The 21,861-nt window shown below is 43.4% G+C and overlaps 1 protein-coding gene across 2 annotated transcripts in view; it reads right to left on the reverse strand.

Moving 5' to 3' along the window:
• Positions 1-21,861, reverse strand: part of LOC125454639 (coiled-coil domain-containing protein 158-like) — a 188,475-nt gene that overhangs the window by 93,025 nt on the left and 73,589 nt on the right. The gene's annotated exons all lie outside the window — the stretch shown is intronic.

Genomic DNA, 21,861 nt, shown 5'->3' on the forward strand with positions numbered 1-21,861 from the left:
ATAAAAGGTACTTTAGGTATGAAAACAGTAAAAGGTCTGTCAGAAGGATGAAAACCAAACTGTTGCAAAAAAATGTGTAATTTAAGAAGGCCTGAAAAACTTGCCCACCACAAAGAAGAATACCTCATGTAAAAGTAAAGGAGAAAGTTAAAATATTCTCCATCAGTACAGAAAGAATACTGGGGAAAAAACAGAACTAGAAGCCTGATGAGATCCCTGGATATGGTGGCCTGCATCCTAGGATTTTAAAGGATGTGGATATTGTTGTATAAAATGTTAGGTTTTGAACAGGCTATTGCAGAGGAGCTCATTAAGCTCAGCCCAGTACAATGAGGTGATAAGGATACTGACGGAGGAAAATGAGCTGTTCAATCTTACTAGCTGCGCAACTCGTCTTAAAACTGGGTCAGAAAATTTCTTCAATGTTCTGCTCATCACGTTGTATGATGGATCCTAAGCACTATTGCTTTAGTGAAAGATAAATCAGGGAGACTTGCTGACATCCTCCTCCTTTAGATTGAAGATCCATAGGGATTAACTGGTCTACTGTAGAAAGGAAAATCATTTGGTATGCTAATGACAAGAGGTTCTTATCTAAAATACAATGTATTTCGCTACACAATGACAATGAAGCACAAATTATGTTGGTCTAATATAAGGCTCAAAGTAATTTTTTTTACTTTGCATGACTACTTTTTGATTTTCAGGAGTTACTTTTTGTTATTTAAGGGCTCCTCTTTGCAGCCCATTTTCCTATTGCAGTTGCTTTCAAACCTTTACACAACCACTCACTGCCATTTGTAGTTCTCTTCCTGCATTGCAGATTCACAACCTCCCTGGGTAGCTCTCCCCTCACCTGGTCCACTGCAGCTCCTCTCCCCCTACTTTTCAGTCTCACTGTCATCCCAGCCATGATTTTGTTTCCAGGGCCTAGCTTTGTTACACAACTTCACACCCAAGGCTCTTGGTAACACTCCTGGCTTTCCCTGCCTCCATCTCTAGTGTTACTGACCTTGCTTCCCAGTCTCAGTTGCCTGCCCAGCTACCCCTAGTCTAGCTGACTACTACCAGCCACATTGCTTGTCTAGTCACAAGCTGGTTCTCCCACATTTGTTGCTGATTGTTTCCTGATGAAATTATCAGTGAGAAACATGGGACAGAATGAGCCTTTGACTGGAGGAGAAGCTCCTCACCATTTCCTTCTATTTAATTATTGAGTGACGTTGATCTGTCATGACCTCATTGAATGAGGGAGCAGACTTGATGGGCTGAATGGTCTACTCCTGCTCCTATGTCTTATGATCTTCTCTGACTGGTCATTCCCATGAGTGGATTTTCCAGGGTGATTTGGAGAATTTGGGGCAATAATTCACTCCCATGTATTTTGACCTGTGGTATGACAGTTACTATGAGGGAGATGAGGATAGTAGGACTATCTTCTTCAGGATCCGGAGCTTTTCTCCCATTCAAGTCCATATGCCACCATGGTAATGGGCTGTGCAACTCAGCATTAAGCCTTTCAAAGCCTAACACCCTAAACAACAGCAACCACCTCTTTTAAGACTTACCAATTTTTCAAATCCAAAGACAGCACAATCTGGCAGAATATGGAACAGAGTATTACTGCCTAAATTAGTAAAGTCAAAGACTGGGTGGGGGTGGTCGTGATGGTGGTGATAAATGTAATTAGTTACACAAATATGTACATATTAAAACGCAAATAAGCTTGGAGAAGATGTTGTATAAAGTGCTTGACACTGAAAGGATTGATGTGGATGAGTGCAATAAACACTACTCTATATGCTGATGCCCCACAGATTGGCTACAGGCCAACCCAACATGGTCTTTTGGAAGATCTTCCCCATATAACGAGTTTCCTACCTACTGGTGAGTGAAAATGTTAAGTACCGCTTAAAGGTTTCAAGTGCCATCTGGGTGGGTATGCCTCCCACAAACTTTACTGACCCAGACAAAAACAGGAAGCCTGATGAAATCTCCATTCTGCACCATCCCAACCAATACTATAGGGGCTCACTCCACCTTTAGTGGAACCTCAATGTCAGCTGGAAATATACACAAAACTGAACTTCATTGCTTCAACAATTGGTGCTCAGTGCCACTGCCAAGCTAACAGTGGACAAGGGACTGCGATCTCACTCTAGGTGCCCTTTCTTCACAAGGAGACAGGACAATCGCAGTAGACATCCAGCTACAGGGTGAACCGTTTACAGGCCCCTTTAGATGTCTCCTCTCAGATCACTCCAGAGATAGCTGGGTCTTCCACTTTCATCCTCCTTGTCACCCTCAGCCCCGAAGGAGCTCACGTCAAGGCATTCAGGGTACACCTCCCTTTGGGCAAAGTACACTCAGCACATCTGAGTCCTCTGATCACAAACAGCCCAGGGTTTACCAAGCAAAATTCACAGGCCATGGACTCCATTGTGGGGTAGGGTTCTGCCACTGCAACTACAGAATGCAGGAATGCAATGAGATGTAGTGGGAGGAAAAGGAAGATGATGATCTTCTGAGGGCACAAAGACGGCGCAGATGACACGTTATTGTAAATACATTCACACATTTATAAATACATGGTTTACATTTGTTCAGATGTGTGAGAAAATATCTGTCTAGCCACAACTACAGGATTTAGGACAGGGTTGTTAGAGAAAAATTGATTCTGGTTTAAAGTGATCTACGAAAGAACCAAAGGTGATTTGATAAAACTTTCTTTTCACACAGTGAGTAGATAACTGATAAAATGCATTGCCTGGAAATGTGGCGGGTGCAAGTTCAATTGAGACATTCAAGAGGGTATTGGATGATTATTTGGACAGAAGTAGAGTGCAAGGTTAAGGGAAAAAGCAGGAGATCGCACACGGCAAGGATGCGTATTTGAAGAGCAGTGCAGGCAAGCTGGTAAGTCAAATGGCCTCCTTTTGCACCATAATACTTCTGTGATTCCGATTGAATGTGCAGAGCTTTGACATGCTTCGAGATACATGAGGTTTTATGCTCCAATGCGTGAAGTGAGCATCTCCTGCATCATCTGCAGGCAATAGAAACTTGGAAGGTATTTATTACTTTGGCACCAAGGGTGAATCTTTCAAGACTACAATTCACTGCTTGTGCATTATAGCCATCAGTGGGATTGATTCCTGATGATGTGGTTAAAAGTGCTTACCCTGGACTATGTACAGTGGCTTAATGCCCTACTGTTCACATCACACATATATCTTTCACTAGTATTCTATTGGTGTCTGTGTAACATGGACACACAGACCTCACATTGCTTTAAAGTGAACCCCAAGCCTCACAGACTAAAGCATTACCCTGCCCATTCCAGGTGTAATCACATTAATTTCCTGTTCCATTGTGCACTTGTTTATACCATGATGTAAGGAAACAGCAGTGACTTCTCATGCATAGAATCCCTACAATCTGGAAGCAAGCCGTTCAGCCCATCGAGTCCAGATCGAGCCTTCAAAGAGCATCCCACCCAGACCCACACCCCCACCCTATCCCTGTAACCCTACATTTCCCATGGCCAATTCACCTAACCCATGCATTGAGTCTTTACAACTGGTGAAACCCCCAATTTTAACATTCCTTGAGGTTGTTGGCTTGCTCACCAAGCTAGCGGGTTATCATACAGACGTTTTGTCACCATGCTAGGTAACATCATCAGTGCGGCCTCCGATGAAGTGATGTTGTCCTACTCCGCTTGGTATTCATATGATCCGATCTGTTAAATTGAGTTGTGTCATTTCCAGTTCTGTTCTGCATGGGTTTGTATATTGGGTCTATTTCCAAATGTCTTTTAATTGCATTACAGGTTGAAAACCAGGCCTCTAGGAATTTCTGTGCAAGTCTGTGGTTGGCTCAAGCTAGGCTAGTCACAATGTCCCAGTTAAATTATGGCCTTCATTGGTCGAGTGCACTGAGATGAGGGAAAGTTTGTGGTGTCGTTTTGGTGCTAACTGGAGTTAATGAATCCTGATGGCTAAAGTTTCCTTCCGGTCTGGCTGATATAATGTCTGTGGCAGACATTGCAAGGTATTTTGTAAACTACATTGGTCCTGCATGTCATGGGTCCTCGTGAGTGTTTGTTGTAGTGTGGCTGTGGGTTTATGGGCTACCATGATTCCTAGTGGTCGCAGGAGTCTCCACCCAAGAATTCCTGAACACCAAAGACACCAAGATAGAAGAGGATGAAATTATGGTCTCCTTCGACGTAACAGCCCTGTTCACATCCATCAACATCAACCTGGCCAAAGAAACACTGACTACACTATTAGAAGAACCGAAGACACATACACCAGACACCACCAGCCTCATCAGCAAGGACAACATCATCAAGCTAGTGGACCTATGCCTTACCACCCACTTCACTTTCAATAACAAAACCTACAGACAAACCAACGGTACACCCATGGGATCTCCGATATCAGGGTTCGTAGCAGAGGCAGTAATGCAGAGACTCGAACAAACAGCTCTGCCAATCATCCAACCCAAACTTTGGGTCCGCTGTGTGGATGACACCTTTGTCATCACTAAACAAAACAAATTAGAGGAAACCGTCAAGACCATCAATAATACCCTTACTGGCGTAACATTCACAAAAGAGGAGGAAAACAACAACAAACTGCCATTCCTAGATGTCACAGTAGAGCGAACAGTCAATGGGGAACTTCAAACCAGCGTCTACAGGAAAACAACACATACGGACCAAATACTGAAGTACAGGAGCAACCATCCCAACACCCACAAACGAAGCTGCATTAGAACATTATTCCGATGAGCCACCACACACTGCAGCACAGAGGAACTACACAGAGCATAAGAAAATCACCTATACAGCGTGTTCAAAAAGAACGTGTATCCAACGAACACAGTCCGCCGATTTCTCAGCAACAAACCCAAACAAACAGACAAAACGGGCCCAGAAACCGTAACCACTCTCCCCTACATCAAAGACATTTCCAAAATGACTGCCAGACTACTCGGACCTCTTGGCATCAGGGTAGCCCACAAACCCACCAACACACTAAAATAGCAGCTAATGAACTTAAAAGACCCTATACAGACAACAAGCAAAACAAACATCATCTACAAAATACCTTGCAAGAACTGTGACAAACACTACACTGGACAAACAGGCAGAAAGCTAGCCACCAGGATACATGAACATCAGTTAGCCACGAAACGACAAGACCCACTATCACTAGTATCCTTACATACAGATGAGGACGGACACCACTTTGATTGGGACAACACATCCATCTTAGGACAAGCCAAACAGACACGCACGAGAATTCCTAGAAGCATGGCATTCCAACCGGAACTCCATCAACAAACACATTGGCTCCAAATCAATCTACTATCCTCTGAGAATAAGAACAGGAAATGACATCACCAATGCAGGAAATGACATCACCAACCCAAGGAAACCTAAACAGATAAATAGAAGGCGGGACATAACACCAGTGCTTCGTCGGAGGCTCACTGATGATGTTACCTAGAATGGTGATGAAACGTCTGAAAACTAACCTTCCAGCTCAGCGAGCAAACTCACATTCAGAACCTCAACCTGAGCTACAAATCTTCTCAAAACTCGCCAGGAGCCTCATTGTCAGTTCTGACATGTCCCTGATATAGGGTAGTGTGGCCAGTGTATTGGCGCATACTGTGTCCTCTTGGCATTGTCTATCTTGCAGGCACCTGCGGATGAAGTTGCTGGGATATCCGTTGTTAGCAAAGACCTTGCATAGGTAGATGCTCTTCTTCCTTCTTGCGTAGTTCTGATGTGTTGCAGTGAGTTGTGGCCTGTTTGAATAGTGTCCTAACACAGCTTTGTTTGTAGATGTTGGGGGGGGCGGATTGCTGTGGAAATTGAGAATTTGGTCAGTGTGGGTTGCCTTTCCATATACTGTGGTTTGGAATTCCCATTGGTCATTCGTTCCACTCTGATATCTGGAAACAAGACACCTGCAACTATTAGTAATCATGATAGCACATAAACCCAAAGCCACAATATGACAAACACTGTCAAAGACCAAAGACCCCATACCCATGACATACAGGACCAACGTAGTTTACAAAATGCCTTGCAATAACTGCAATTAATATTACATTGGCCAGACCAGAACGAAACTAGCCGTCAGGATACACGAACACCGGCTAGCACCAAAACGACATAACAAACTTTCTCTCATCTCAGTGCACTCAGCCAATGAAGGCCATCAATTTAATGGGGACAACATGACCAATCACCAACATGCACAGAAATTCCTAGAGGCCTGGTTTTCAACCTGTAATGCAATTAACAAACATGTGAAATCAGAACCCATATACAAAATCACGCAGAACAGAACCGGAAATGACACAACGCAAATTAACAGATCAGATCATTTAAATACCAAGCGGAGCAGAACGACATTGCTTCATCAGAGGCTACACTGATGATGTTCCTAGTATGGTGACAATACATCTGCATGATAACCAGCCATCACGGCGAGGAAGCCAACAACCTCCTCCACGTGAGCTACAAATCTTCCCAAGACCCTAAACATTCCTTTCCTGATAACCCTGTCACCTCCCCAGCTCACTCCCACAGCCCCAGGAATATCAGGATAATGTGCCAGACATAACAGTCTATTGTTCCCCAGCATAGTCCTGGTGCTGTTTTTGATAAGACTTCCACATCCTACATTACTATTTTTCTTTCAGAGCTTACCAGTTGGATTTGCATCAGTTGACACTTTTCCTGAAAAGCTAGTCCATTGCATCTCTTACCCTTATGAGCAGACAATAAACAATTTTCAATTTCTGATAAAATCTCCAAGGTACTTGGGGCATCTATGCTTTTTCAACTCTAGCGCTCTAAAGAATTTCCTATATAATGACAGTAATGTGTGATCGATTTGACAGACCAATTAGAAAGATGCAATGATAGAGTTTGCTGAAAATCATTCTGTGCCTTTTTGGGGACAGTCTCTACTTACTGTATTGCCTCCACTTGGCTCTGGAAATTTGTGGCAAAGCTGCAAGAACGGTTTACTTTTCCAGTTAGTGCTGACAATTCTTCCTCATGTTCATGATTCAGCTGCTCTATTCTATGGAAAGGTGACCACTGGTTATCTTATAATTCATCACGTAGTGTCTTTATCTTTATCTAATCTTATAAACCCAAAAAATAAGTTTGGAAAGTTATTATCTGATGATTCTTTACAAGTGGGTCTCAATATCGCTGCCCTTCCAAAAAAAAGGAATATCAATTAAAAATTATGAACTGTATTCGTTATCATTTGTATAACTGAAAAGTCAATAAGATGGTCTCCTACGACACCTCTCCAATAGGCTTAGATTTCATATTTTTGAGTAGCATGGGGAGAGAGCGACGGAGTAGGAATGAAGTAAACTTTCCTTCTCAATATAAGAAGTTATAGCTAACTTGTGCTGGAAAAGGAGACAGATAGAAGGAGGATCAGTAATGTCAGTCTAACATTGTAGAAGTCATGTAAAAGATTGTGCACTAAAGCCTGGATTTAGTTGAAGTGTCAAGGAAGGGTAGGCATTGATACTTGGCTATCCAGCAATCTTTTTCTCCTGCATCACAGTAAAATAGGCTATTGCATATCTAACCAACATTTAAATGCTAATCCTTATCCCTCCTTTGCCTTTACTTACTCCAGTTACAATTTTCATCGTAAACTGGTACAAGTTTTTTCAAGTTGGTGTTGTCAGACAGTACTCTCATTATTTCCTTCAATTATTACATTAAATTATCACAACCTCAGGTTCACTCAATTAGTCAGAGATATTGCAATAAACAGAACATGGTAGCTTTCACACTGTTACAACCAACAACACTGCCTATAAGTGGGACAAGTGCTGCAGTTCAAGGCTGATTCTTCTAAAATAGGACATTCCATTGGTGAAGCCTTAGGTTAGAGGTTTTTGATCACATTTTCAATAAAATTAAATGTTTTTTTCTACTCACTCATAGGTTGTGCACATCACTAGCTGGGTCAGCATTTATTGCCCATCTCCAGCTGTGTCGTCAAACATTTTTAATACACAACAGAAATTATTTTCCAAGGATTCAAAGCATCAGAAAACTGGCTTGAAGAGACTGAACCAGTTAAAATGAAAAATCATTCATGATGAAGGGTCTAGGCCCGAAACGTCAGCTTTTGCGCTCCCGAGATGCTGCTGGGCCTGCTGTGTTCATCCAGCCTCACATTTCTTAATCATTCATCTACCCAGTGTTTTATTATTCCTCAGAAACAACAGAGTGTTTAATTTGTAACAAATTTCTTTGAAAGTCAAAATTTGAATATGTGGTCACCGTTTTGCATAAATTAGGATCTCGCCCAAAAAAAAGTCACTTAATCTGGTGATTAAAAGAGGAATGTCAGCCAAGACTATGAGGAAATTACTGGCTCTTCTCTGAGGTCAATATGTCTAAATTCACCTTGTCATTAATGCAACACTCAGTCAGTATTATACTGAAATGGATATTATTGTTCTGTTATTTATCAAATTAAGTACGCTAAACCTTTAAAGAATACTGAGGAGGTCCCCCATTAGGGTGGATGTCGAGGTCTGACAGAAGATGCAAGAGACATTTAGGAGAATGATATCATAAATAAGAAACTTCAGTTATGAGCAGAGACTATAAGAAACTGAAGCTGTTTTTCTCAAATAGAGAAGGTTAAAAGGAAAGTTGAGAGAAGTGTTCAAAGTCATCAACTGTTTTGATAGAGTAAATAAGAATAAACAGTTTCGAATGACAGGGTGTTGGTAATTAGAGCACACCAATTCAAAATGATTAGCAAAAGAATAAGCAGGAACATATGAAAATATTTAAGAAGCTGTTATGAGCTAGAAGGCATTACCTAAAAGGGTGGCAGAAGCAGTTCTAATGGCAACTTTAAAATGGAATTAAATAAATACTTGAAGATAAAATACTTACAGATCTACATGGAGAGAGCAGGACAATGGGACTAACTGGCTCTACCAGAGCTGGCACAGGCACAACGGCCTGGCAGCTGCTTCCTATATTGCGTCATTTTGCACAGAAACATAAAAAGTAAAAGGAGTAAGCCATTCAGCCCTTGAGTCTGCTCTGCCATCCAATATGATCATGATCCAGCTCAGTACCCTTTTCCCACTTTCTCTCCAAACTCTCTGATACCCAAATCCTAATTGTATGACTCTACAAAAATGTAACGGCAAAAGTAAAATCACAATTCTTTCGAACTGTTCAGCTGTGGTCAGCACTTTACGTGCACAAGTACGACCTGGTCTCATAAATGTTTAGACTCAGCAAAAATATTGTGAAGAAATTCCTGAGTAAAGGTAGCTGCCTTTTAACAGGGAGTAGGAAACTGGATGAAGAATAAGTACTGGACTTTTGTGTAGAGTCCCCAAGCAGCTTACATTCATATCAATTGTAAAGAGTGCCAGGGCATAATCCTCCTGCAGCAACATATCCCAAGAAAGTACTGAAGTGAATACACACTTGAATTCAACACTGCGTAATCCTCTTTATTAGATAACAGGGAATGATACTAAATATAAGTCATCATCCTTTCATGAATAATGCACTAACAGCTCCCTGGAATAAATGTCCACTCCAAGAAGAACATTGAATACACAGATTTCTGGTTTGAAACAGCAGCTCCTTCCTGCCCTTTAAGGTGTGAGCATATTATGCACATCTGGTAGACTGAGAAAACAGGAGCAATGAGTTTCTGATCACCTCATTTAAGCACAACAAGAAAATGCAAATCTGACTGGGATTCAGTATCATATGTTGGTAACACTGTCAGGCCAGAGGTTTGTCAGTAAACAACTGATCCCCCAAAATCGAAGAAGAGCAAATATACAATTGAAATTGCACATCCTTAAAGTGGCAAGCTGATGCACTTGGACACAAACATTTGAAAGATGTTAATTCCAGCCAATGAGGAAACACCAATCACTGGAAAAGTGGATAATTGAACCTATAGTGACAAAATGTATCAGTGACAATGGGAACTGCAGGTGCTGTTGAATCCAAGACAACAAAGTGTGGGGCTGGATGAACACAGCAGACCAAGCAGCATCTCAGGAGCACAAAAGCTGATATTTCGGGCCTAAACCCTTCATCAGAGAGGGGGATGGGGAGACGGAACTGGAATAAATAGGGAGAGAGGGGGAGGCGGACCTAAGATGGAGAGAAAAGAAGATAGGTGGAGAGAGTGTAGGTGGGGAGGTAGGGAGCGGATAGGTCAGTCCAGGGAAGATGGACAGGTCAAGGTGGCGGGATGAGGTGGTAGGTAGGAAATGGAGGTGCGGCTTGAGGTGGGAGGAAGGGATGGGTGAGAGGAAGAACAGATTAGGGAAGCGGAGACAGGCTGGGCTGGTTTTGAGATGCAGTCAAGGGTACAATGAGTACAATGGATACAATATACCACATTGGCAGATGTGCAGGTGAACATCTGCTTGATATGGAAAATCATCTTGGGGCCTGGAATAACCTCACCATCAAACCCGCAGACAAGGGAGGCGCAGTGACCTCTACATAGCCGAGGCCAAACGCCAACTCTCCGACACCTCCTCCTACCGCCCCCTTGATCATGACTCCACCCCTGAGCACCAAACCATCATCTCCAACACCATCCATGACCTCATCACCTCAGGGGACTTCCCACCCACAGCCTCCAACCTCATTGTTACCCAACCCCGCACGGCCCGTTTCTATCTCCTTCCCAAAATCCACAAACCTGCCTGCCCTGGTCGACCCATTGTCTCAGCCTGTTCCTGCCCCACACAACTCATCTCCACCTATCTGGACTCCATTTTCTCCCCTTTGGTCCAGGAACTCCCTACCTACATCCGTGACACCACCCACACCCTCCACCTCCTCCAGGACTTCCAATTCCCTGGCCCCCAAAACCTCATTTTCACCATGGACGTCCAGTCCCTATACACCTGTATTCCTCATGCAGATGGCCTCAAGGCCCTCCGCTTCTTCCTGTCCCACAGGCCTGACCAATCCCCCTCCAACGACATCCTCATCCGCCTAGCCGAACTCATCGTCACCCTGAACAACTTCTCTTTCGATTCCTCCCACTTCATACAGACAAAGAGGGTGGCCATGGGTACCCGCATGGGCCCATGCTATGCCTGCCTCTTTGTAGGTTATGTGGAACAGTCCCTCTTCCGCACCTACATAGGCCCCAAACCCCACCTCTTCCTCCGTTACATTGATAACTGTATCGGCGCCGCCTCTTGCTCCCCAGAGGAGCTCGAACAGTTCATCCACTTCACCAACACCTTCCACCCCAACCTCAAGTTCACCTGGGCCATCTCCAGCACATCCCTCACCTTCCTGGACCTCTCAGTCTCCATCTCAGGTAACTAGCTAGAAACTGATGTCCATTTCAAGCCCACTGACTCCCACAGCTACCTAGAATACACCTCCTCCCATCCACCCTCCCGCAAAAATTCCATCCCCTATTCCCAATTCCTCCGCCTCTACCGCCTCTGCTCCCAGGATGAGGCATTCCACTCCCGCACATCCCAGATGTCCACGTTCTTCCAGGACCGGAACTTTCCCCCCGCAGTGGTCGAGAACGACCTTGACCGCGTCACCCGCATTTCCCGCAACACATCCCTCACACCCCGCCCCCGCCACAACTGCCCCCAGAGGATCCCCCTCGTTCTCACATACCACCCCACCAACTTCCGGATACAACGCATCATCCTCCGACACTTCCGCCATCTACAATCCGACCCCACCACCCAAGCCATTTTTCCATCCCCACCCTTGTCTGCCTTCCGGAGACACCACTCTCTCCGCGACTCCCTTGTCCGCTCTACACTCCCCTCCAGCCCCACCACACCTGGCATCTTCCCCTGCACCCACAGGAAGTGCTACACTTGCCCCCACATCTCCTCCCTCACCTCTATCCCAGGCCCCAAGATGATTTTCCATATCAAGCAGATGTTCACCTGCACATCTGCCAATGTGGTATATTGTATCCATTGTACCCGGTGTGGCTTCCTCTACATTGGGGAAACCAAGCGGAGGCTTGGGGACCGCTTTGCAGAACACCTCCGCTCGGTTCGCAACAAACAACTGCCCCTCCCAGTCGCAAACCATTTCCACTCCCCCTCCCATTCCTCAGACGATATGTCCATCACGGGCCTCCTGCAGTGCCACAATGATGCCACCCGAAGGTTTCAAGAACAGCAACTCATATTCCGCTTGGGAACCCTGCAGCCCAATGGTATCAATGTGGACTTCACAAGCTTCAAAATCTCCCCTTCCCCCACTGCATCACAAAACCAGCCTAGCTCGACCCCCTCCCCCGACTGCATCCCAAAACCAGCCCAGCCTGTCTCCGCTTCCCTAATCTGTTCTTCCTCTCACCCATCCCTTCCTCCCACCTCAAGCCGCACCTCCATTTCCTACCTACCACCTCATCCTGCCTCCTTGACCTGTCCGTCTTCCCTGGACTGATCTATCCCCTCCCTACCTCCTCACCTATACTCTCTTATCTACCAATCTTCTTTTCTCTCCATCTTCGGTCCGTCTCCCCTTCTCTCCCTATTTATTCCAGTTCCCTCTCTCCATTCCCCACTCTGATGAAGGGTAATGGGCCCAAAACGTCAGATTTTGTGCTCCTGAGATGCTGCTTGGCCTGCTGTGTTCATCCACCTCCACACTTTTGTTATCTACTGTGACAAAATGTTTGCCTTGTCATATTTGCCTGTCCCAAAATAATGATTAAAGTAGCAGTCATCTACTTGCTTGTTTACACTTCCTGAAGCAATGTAGATGTTTAAGTGTATGCCACAAGTATTCCTTTTGTGGCTGCACAATAGACTGTCTATTCACAGGGTCTACTCGCAGTTTTCTACTCAAATCATGCTTTCTGCTTCATGGTGTACAAAACAATATGAAAAACAAAACAGCACAGAAACAGGCCCTTCGGCCCTCCAAGCCTGGGCCGACACATTTTGCCCATCCATTCAAAAACTGTTTTCACTTACAGGATCCATATCCCTCTATTCCCTTCTTATTTATGTATTCACCCAGGTATTTCTTGAATGCTGCTCTTGTAGCTGCTTCCACCACCTCCTCTCGCAGCACGTTCCGGGCACTCACCACCCTTTGTGTGAAAAACCTGCCTCGCATGTCTCTTTTAAACTTCCCCCCTCGTACCTTGATACCATGTCCCCTCGTAATTGACCCATCCAACCTGGATACTTTCCACCCTATCCATACCATTCACAATCTTATAAACTTCTATCAGGTCACCCTGTCAACCTTCTGCATTCCAGTGAAAACAAATCCAGTCAATCCAAACTTTCTTCAAAGATAAAATCAACCATACCAGGCATCGTCCTGGTAAACCTTTTCTGTACCGTCTCCAAAGTATTCAAGTCCTTCTGACACTGTGGTGACCAGAACTGTATGCAATATCCCAACTGCAGCATAACTACTCTATCCTTATACTCAAAGCACCTTCCAATGAAATAAGCATGCCATAGGCCCTTTTTTACTACCTTATCTACTTAAGCTGCCACCTTCAGTCATCTGTGGATCCATTAACACAGATCCCTCTGCATATCAATACACCTAATGATTCTGCCATTCACTGTATAATTTCCACCTGTACTTGACATTCCAAAATACATCACCTCACATTTGTCCCAATTAAATTCCATCTGCCATTTTTCTACTCATGCCTCCAACTGATCTGACATTCCTCCTCACTATCTACAGCTCTACCAATCTCTACCAATCTATCGTCCGCAAAATTACTAATTAGACAAGGTAAGATTTTCTCCAAATCATTTATATAGACCATGAACAGCAGAGGTCCTAGCACTAATCCCTGTGGAACACCACTAGTCACAATCCTCCATTCCAAAAAAACATCCTTCCACCACAACTCTCTGTCTCCTATGATGAAGACAGTTCTGTATCCTTCCTGCCAGCTCAGCCCTGATACCAAGTGACTTCACCTTTTGTACCAGTCTGCTATGAGGGAGCTTCTCAAAGGCTTTGCTGAAGTCCATGTAGACAACATCAACTGCTTTTCCCTCGTCAATCATCTTCGTCACCTCCTCAAAAAGCTCGATCAAGTTAGTCAGAGCCGGGGATTTAAATTTCCCTAACATAGGCTGGGAATTCCACAGTGTCAGATGGGGTGGAATTTGGTTAAGTATGTTCAGGAATGTTTCCTTAATAGAGGGTCCTACTCAGGAAAGGGCAAAACTTGAACTACAATCGGAAACTAGGGCAGGACAGATAACTGAAGTGGCAGTGGGGAACACTTTGGGGCCAGTGACCGTGGTTGTATTAATTTTAGAATAGTTATGAAAAAGGACAAAACTGCTCCACAGATTCAAGTTCTAAATTGGGGCAAGATGAATGCTGATGGAATTAGACTAGAGCTTGCAGGGGCTGATTGGAGTAGTTTGTTTGCAGTCAAAGTGACCTCTGACAAGCGGGAGGCCTTTAAAAATGTGATAGCTAGAGTTCGAGGTCTATGTGTTCCTGTGGGGGTGAAGGGCAAGGGGCAGGTGTAGGGAACCCTGGATGATGAGAGATATTGAGACTTTAAAAAAGGAGGCATGGCTCAGGAGCAGGCAGCTGGGATCAAGGGAATCCCTGGAGGTATATAGGGGATACAGAAGTTTACTGAAGAAGGAAATCAGGAAGGTAAAAAGGGGACATGAGATAGTTTTAGCTGAGAATATTAGGGTGAATCCAAAGAGATTCTTTAAGTCCGTTAAAGGAAAAAGAATAACGAGAGAGGGAATAGGACCCCTCAAAGGCCAAAGTGGACATGTATGTGTGGAACCACAAGAAATGGGCAAGGTCCTCAATGACTACTTCTCCTCTTATGTTTACCAGGGAGAAAGACATAAAGACTTGGGAACTTGGGCAAGTTAATGGCGATATCCTGGGGACAGTATCACAGTACAGGAGGTGTTGGAAGTATTAGATAAATCTCTTGATCCTCACTAGACATATCCAAGAACCCTGGAAGAGGCTAGAGAAGAAATTGCGGGGCTGCTGGCTGATATATTTGCATCATCGTTAGCTAAGGGTGAAGTCCCAAGAGTCTGGAGGGCAGCAAATGTTGTGCCCTTATTCAAGAAGGGCTGCAAAGAAGAATCTAGGAATTATCAACCAATAAGTTCAACATCTGTGGTAGGTAAGATGCTTGAAAAGATTCTGAGGGATAAGATACACATGCATTTGGAAAGACAGGGTTTGATTAGGAGTAGTGAGGATGGTTTTCAGTGAGGGGGATCATGCCTCACAAATTTGATAGAGTTCTTTGATGAAGTGGCCAGGAAGGTTGATGAGGGCAAGGCAGTAGACATAGTCTATATGGATTTCAGTAAGGTTCCATATGGTAGATTTCTCTGGAAGGTTAGATCACATGGAATCCAGGGAGGGCTGGCAAACTGGATGCACAGTTGTCTTGATGGTAGGAAGCAGAGGGTAATACTAAGGTTTTGGAGTAGATCTGTAGCTTGGGTTGTGGGTGTTGAGGTTGGTTAGCTCGCCGAGCTGGTTTGTTGCTTTGCAGACATTTTATTACCATGCTTGGTAACATCCTCAGTGCAGCCTCTGATGAAGCATCGGTGTGTTTTCCCACCTGGTTTTTAAACTCTGGGGTCCGGTGTGATGGATTGCCTCACTTCCAGGTTTCCTCCGTAGTGGAATGTATACGGGGTCGAGTTCAATGTGTTTATTAATAGCATGCTTCGTGGGGAGCCATGCTTTCAGGAATTCTCGTGCTTGTCTCTGCCTAGCCTGTCCCAGGATCTTGGTGTTGTCCCAGTCGAAGGCATGGTTCTCCTTGTCCATGTGGATTGAGATGAGTAAGTATGACCCAATACTCATTCACATTGAACTCGACTCCATATACATTCCACTATGGAGGAAACCTGGAAGTGAGAAAATCCATCACAATGGACCCTAGAGTTTAAAAACCAGGTGGGAAAACACCGACGCTTCATCAGAGGCTGCACTGAGGGTGTTACCAAGCACGTAATGAATTGTCTATGGAACAACAAACCAGCTCGGCGAACCAACCAACCTCAATAGAGGCTAATAATGAACTGGAGGCCTGTGATGACTGGTGTGCCTCAGGGGTTGGTGCTGGGCCCATTGCTGTTTGTTATCTATATCAATGATTTGGATGAGAATGTACAAGGCATGATTAATAAGTTTGCAGAAGACACTAAAACAGGCAGTAGCGTGGACAGTGAGGAAGATCTTGATCAGGTAGGGAAGTGGGCCAAAAAATGGCAAATGGAGCTTAATATAGATAAGCGTGAAGTGTTGTATTTTGGGAAGTGAAATTCAGGCAGGAGTTTCATGGTGAATGGTGGGGCCTTAAGGACTGTAGTGGAACAGAGGGACCTTACAGTTCAGGTGCACAGTTCTCTGAAAGTGGAGTGACAGGTAGACAGGGCAGTGAAGGCGGCTTTTGGCACGCTGGCCTTTATCAGTCAGGGGACTGAGTATAGAAGTTGGGAAGTTATGATGCAGTTGTACATGACGTTGGTGACGCTGCACTTGGTTTTGGTCCCCTCACTGTAAGAAGGATGTTATTACACCGAAAAGACTGCAAAAGAAATGTTGCCAGGACTCAAGGGACTGAGTTATAGGGAGAGGTTGGACAAGCTCGGACTTTTTCTTCACAGCCTAGGAAATTGAGGATGGATGTTATTGAAGTATATTAGATCATGAAAGGTATAGGTAGAGTGAATGCACTCAGTGTGTGAATGCACCCTTTTTCACAGGGTTGGGGAAATGAGGACAAGAAGGCATCAGTTTAAGGTAAGAGGGGAAGAATACATGGGAACCTGAGAGACAACTTTTTTACATATATGTAATGAGCTGCCAGCAGAAGTGGTTGAGGCAGGTATGTTAACAACATTGAAAAGGCATTCGGACAAATACATGGATAGGAAATATTCAGAAGAATATGGGCCAAGTGCAGGGAAATGGGCATAGACTGGATGGATATTTTGGTTGGCACAGACCAGTTTGGGCCAGAGGGCCTGTCTCTGTGCTGCAGGACTCTATGACGATTAAACACTACAGATTTCATAGAATCCCTACAGTGTGAAACAGGTCCTTCCGCCCAACAAGTCCACACCAACCCTCAGAGCATCCTACCCAGATCCATCCCCCTATAACCCACCTAATCTACACATCCCTGAGCACTATGGTCAATTTAGCATGGCCAATCCACCTAGCCTGCACATCTTTGGGAGGAAACCAGATCACCAGAGGAAACCCACACAGACAGGATTGAACCCAGGTCCCTGGTGCTGTGAGGCATCAGTGCTAAACCACTGAGCCACCGTGCCATCCCAATTGGGATTGGAAGAATATCATAGTGTAAGTTTGCTTTGAGACTTAAATGCTGTACTTACTTTGATTAAGTATGGATCTTAAAGTTATTAGACGACAAGAGTCTACTCCCTAAATAATCTTAAGTTGCATTATTAATGTGAACATCTCAAGGATAAAATTATGTAAGATCCTCAGAGCAAACACATTTTAGAGTATGTTAATTTCTTTATGATGACAACTAACAAGAGTAAATTCAATAGTTTTCTGGTACTAAAAAAGACATCGCTTTACCTGAAAACAGATGAGCACTGATAGAGCAGGAAGAGCAAAGGAGGAGGTCATTCAGCCCATAATGCTTGCACCAACTCCTAGAAATAGCTAATTAATTAGTCCCAAGCTCCTGCAATTTCCAATAGTCCTCCACACTTTTCCTCTAATTATTTATTCAATGCCCTGTTGAAAATTATTTTTGAATTTGCGAACAATACCGTTTCACACAGTGAATACAACTTGCTTTGTAAAATCTTTTTTTCCTCACATCATCACTGGTTCTTTTACCTTAAATCTGCAGGCAATGGCTCTCTGCCATGGTAAATAGTTTCTTCACACTTAGCCTATTAAAACCCTTCAGGATTTTGAACTCCTTTTTCAAATCTCCTAATCTTCTCTGCTCTTACAAGTACAAACCCAGTTTAATCTAGACATAAATGAAGTACTTCACACTGGTGCCATTCTCATCAAATTCTCTCTACTATGCTTAAGACATTGATATCCGTCCTAATTAGCCACAGCACTCCGGATGGGGGTCCAGTAGTTTGGTTGGATTAATGACTGTTTTGTGATGCAGAGTAACACCAACAGTGAGTATTCAATTCCTACACCTGCTGAGATTACCATGAAGGACTCTCCTCCTCAACCTCTCCCCTTGCCTGATGGCTCAGAATAAACTACCACCAGTTGAATCTCTCTAACGAGACAGCAACACTATGGACTGACAGGACTATGGCGACTATGGTGACCTGAATAATGTTTAGGAAAGGTTCAGCACCATATTGTTGTTTCTGTAAACTAATTTCTTTTATAAAAAAAAATTACAGTGCAGTACAGGCCCTTCGGCCCTCGATGTTGTGCTGACCTGTGAAACCAGTCTGAACCCCATCTAACCTACTATTCCATTATCATCCATATGTTTAACCAATGACCACTTAAATGCCCTTAAAGTTGGTGAGCCTACTATTATTGCAGGCAGGGCATTCCATGCCCTTACTACTCTCTGAGTAAAGAACCTACCTCCGACATCTGTCCTATATCTATCACCCCTCAATTTAAAGCTATGTTCCCTCGTGCTAGCCATCACCATTGGACAAAAAAGGCCCTCACTGTCCATCCTATCTAATCATCTGATCATCTTGTATGTCTCTATTAAGTCACCTCTTAGCCCTATTCTCTCAAATGAAAACAGCCTCAAGTCCCTCAGCCTTTCCTCGTAAGACCTTCTCTCCATACCGGCAACATCCTGGTAAATCTCCTCTGCACCCTTTCCTATGCTTCCACATTCTTCTTATAATGCGGTGATCAGAACTATATCCAACATTCCAAGTGTGGCCGCACCAGAGTTTTGTACAGCTGCAACATGACCTCATGGCTCCGAAATTCAATCCCTCTACCAATAAAATCTAACACACTGTAAGCCTTCTTAACAACCCTATCAACCTGGGTGGCAACTTCCAGGGATCTATGCACATGGACACCAAGATCTCTCTGCTCATCCACACTACCAAGAATCTTACCATTAGCCCAGTACTCTGTATTCCTGCTACTCCTTCCAAAGTGAATCACCTCATACTTTTCCGCATTAAACTCCATTTGCCATCTCTCAGCTCAGCTCTGCAGTTTATCTATGTCCCTCTGTCACCCGCAACATCCTTCCGCAATTTCTGATCCAAACTGTTAAATCACCCTCAATCCCATGCCTCTATTTTCTGCTATAGCCTACCGTGAGGAACCTTGTCAACCGCTTTACTGAAATCCATATACACCACATCAACCGCTTTACCCTCATCCACCTGTTTGGTCACCCTCTCAAAGACCTCAATAAGGTTTGTGAGGTACAACCTACCGTTCACAAAACCATGTTGATTTGCCCTAATCAAATTATTCCCTTCTATAAATCCTATCTCTTATAATCCTCTTCAACGCTTTACCCACAACCAAAGTAAGGCTCACTGGTCTATAATTATCAGGGTTGTCTCTACTCCCCTTCTTGAACAAGAGGGAAACGTTTGCTATCCACCAGTCTTCTGGCACTATTCATGTAGACAATGATGACATTAAGATCAAAGCCAAAGGCTCTGCAATCTCCTCCTAGCCTCCCAGAGAATCCTCGGATAAATGCCATCCGGCCCAGGGGACTTATCTATTTTCACACTTTCCAGATTTGCTAACACCTCCTCCTTATGAACCTCAATCCCATCTAGTCTAATAGTCTGTATCTCAGTATTCTCCTCGACAACATTGTCTTTTTCCTGTGTGAATACTGACGAAAAATATTCAGGTAGTGCCTCTCCTATCTCTTCAGACTCCACGCACACTAATTTCTCTATTTGAGAAGCTAAGGGTCCGCATGCATGTTAAAATAGCATTCTTAATTTGGTCAATCACTCCACCTGAAGATCTCTCTGTCCCTGTTCCTTCTTTGAATTATACCCTGAGTTTATTATGCCTCTCCTGTACCAATACTCCCTCAGGGACTGGGCAATTAATGCTGGTCCAGCAGCATTGTCTATTTCCCTTGAATGAATACTTAAAAATCTTTTTTTTCCCCCTAGATTCAATCACTTTCTTCATATTTGCATTAAATTTCACCTGTCATTTGTTTACCCATTAGATTACTTCCTACATCTTCTTGCCACTTGTTAATATTCTGCTCACTGTTTATCATACTACTACATTTTGTGTCATCTACAGACTTTGAAATGATGTCATGTATGCCTAAATGCAGGTTATTATTACATATCTAAGAAAACAGTGGTCTCAATATCAAACCCTGTGCAACGTCATTGCACATTTCACCACAGTTTGAAAAGCAACTCAACTGTACCTCTGAAGCCAAAACTTCCATGGTAATAGATTCACTGTCTGAACTTAGACCCGAATTCTGAGGATTTCTTTAAAAGGATGTGGGAAAGAAGAAATCATTTAAAAACTGGAGTGCCTTTTCTAAAACTATACGTGCCCATTTCACTTGTAAAATGAGATAAATATATTTACCAAGTGGCTCAAACTAATGACATTAACTAACCTCATGTCATTGTCAGGGACAGTTGGTTTCCTATGTTGTTTTGCAAACTGCTAAGCTACTGCAACAATCCACAATTGATGACCTCATTGCTGGTGGTGGTGGTGGATGATGCAGCTCAGGATGTCTTTGTTTCACGGTTAGGCATCTTCATAAATTTCAGGTTTCTCTGTCTTTCAGTCTCTCTCGACAAAAGAATTTCTCTTGTGAGAAGTTGAAGTTACTGAATGATTTCACCAAATGTAATTCTAGGTACAACTTGACTGGCTGACTTTGCAACCCCACATCTATCTTCGATCTGAACGAAACAAAGTCGTCTTCAATGCGTAGGAGGTTTAAGGTTACCAAATAAGGTTCATCAGCAACCATCCAAACAAGATGGATTTACCAGCCTGTACTCTCACTACTATACCCCTTGAGTGACTTTGTCATTGCACCTCCCTCTATATCTAAGACATGCTATTGGGAGTAACATTAAATATTTTGTGCATAAATTAAAATACATTATATTGATTCTGTAAGCAAGGCAGATTGTCTGGGGGCCTTGCTTCACTTTTCAATAAGAGAATTGGTCATTAACAGGTAAACAGTGGTATAACAGGCAGACTCATTCATTATTTATTAATTGCTGAGCAAAGTGGACGTATTATCTTAATTACATTATTTTAGTGGAATTCAGCATGGAAAAGGTGAAACAGAAAAGTCTAAATTCTATTTTAGTGTGATATATCTGTTCTTCACTTGCTGTCGTTAGTATTCACAATGTGAATAGGTCACAGCAAGTATGATTGTTGTGAGGGAATAATACACCTCAACCATATGTTATATTCAATTTGTATATTCCCAAATGCAATGGCTATCTAAATTATAATTTATCCTAAAATAAATCATTAAATTCTTGGGTATATCCAAAAAGCAATAAAATCTTCACTGTCTCATGTTGGGCCATGTGTCAAGTTAAACAGACAAGCAAGTATCAATCAGTGCTGTTGATATAGTGGCAAGTGAACAACTCACTATTGGAAGCAATTTCCTCCTTTCCACTCTAATTACTCTATCATATAATTCAGGGCCATGGGCAAAGACCAACAAAGTAGACAGTTGCTAACTTATTTGATAAAATGCTTTGAGAGGGAAGCTTCCATCACAACCATCACAAACTTTCTCTGAGGTTCGAGTT

Source organism: Stegostoma tigrinum, chromosome 1 (assembly GCF_030684315.1).
Source record: "Stegostoma tigrinum isolate sSteTig4 chromosome 1, sSteTig4.hap1, whole genome shotgun sequence".
NCBI lineage: Eukaryota > Metazoa > Chordata > Chondrichthyes > Orectolobiformes > Stegostomatidae > Stegostoma > Stegostoma tigrinum.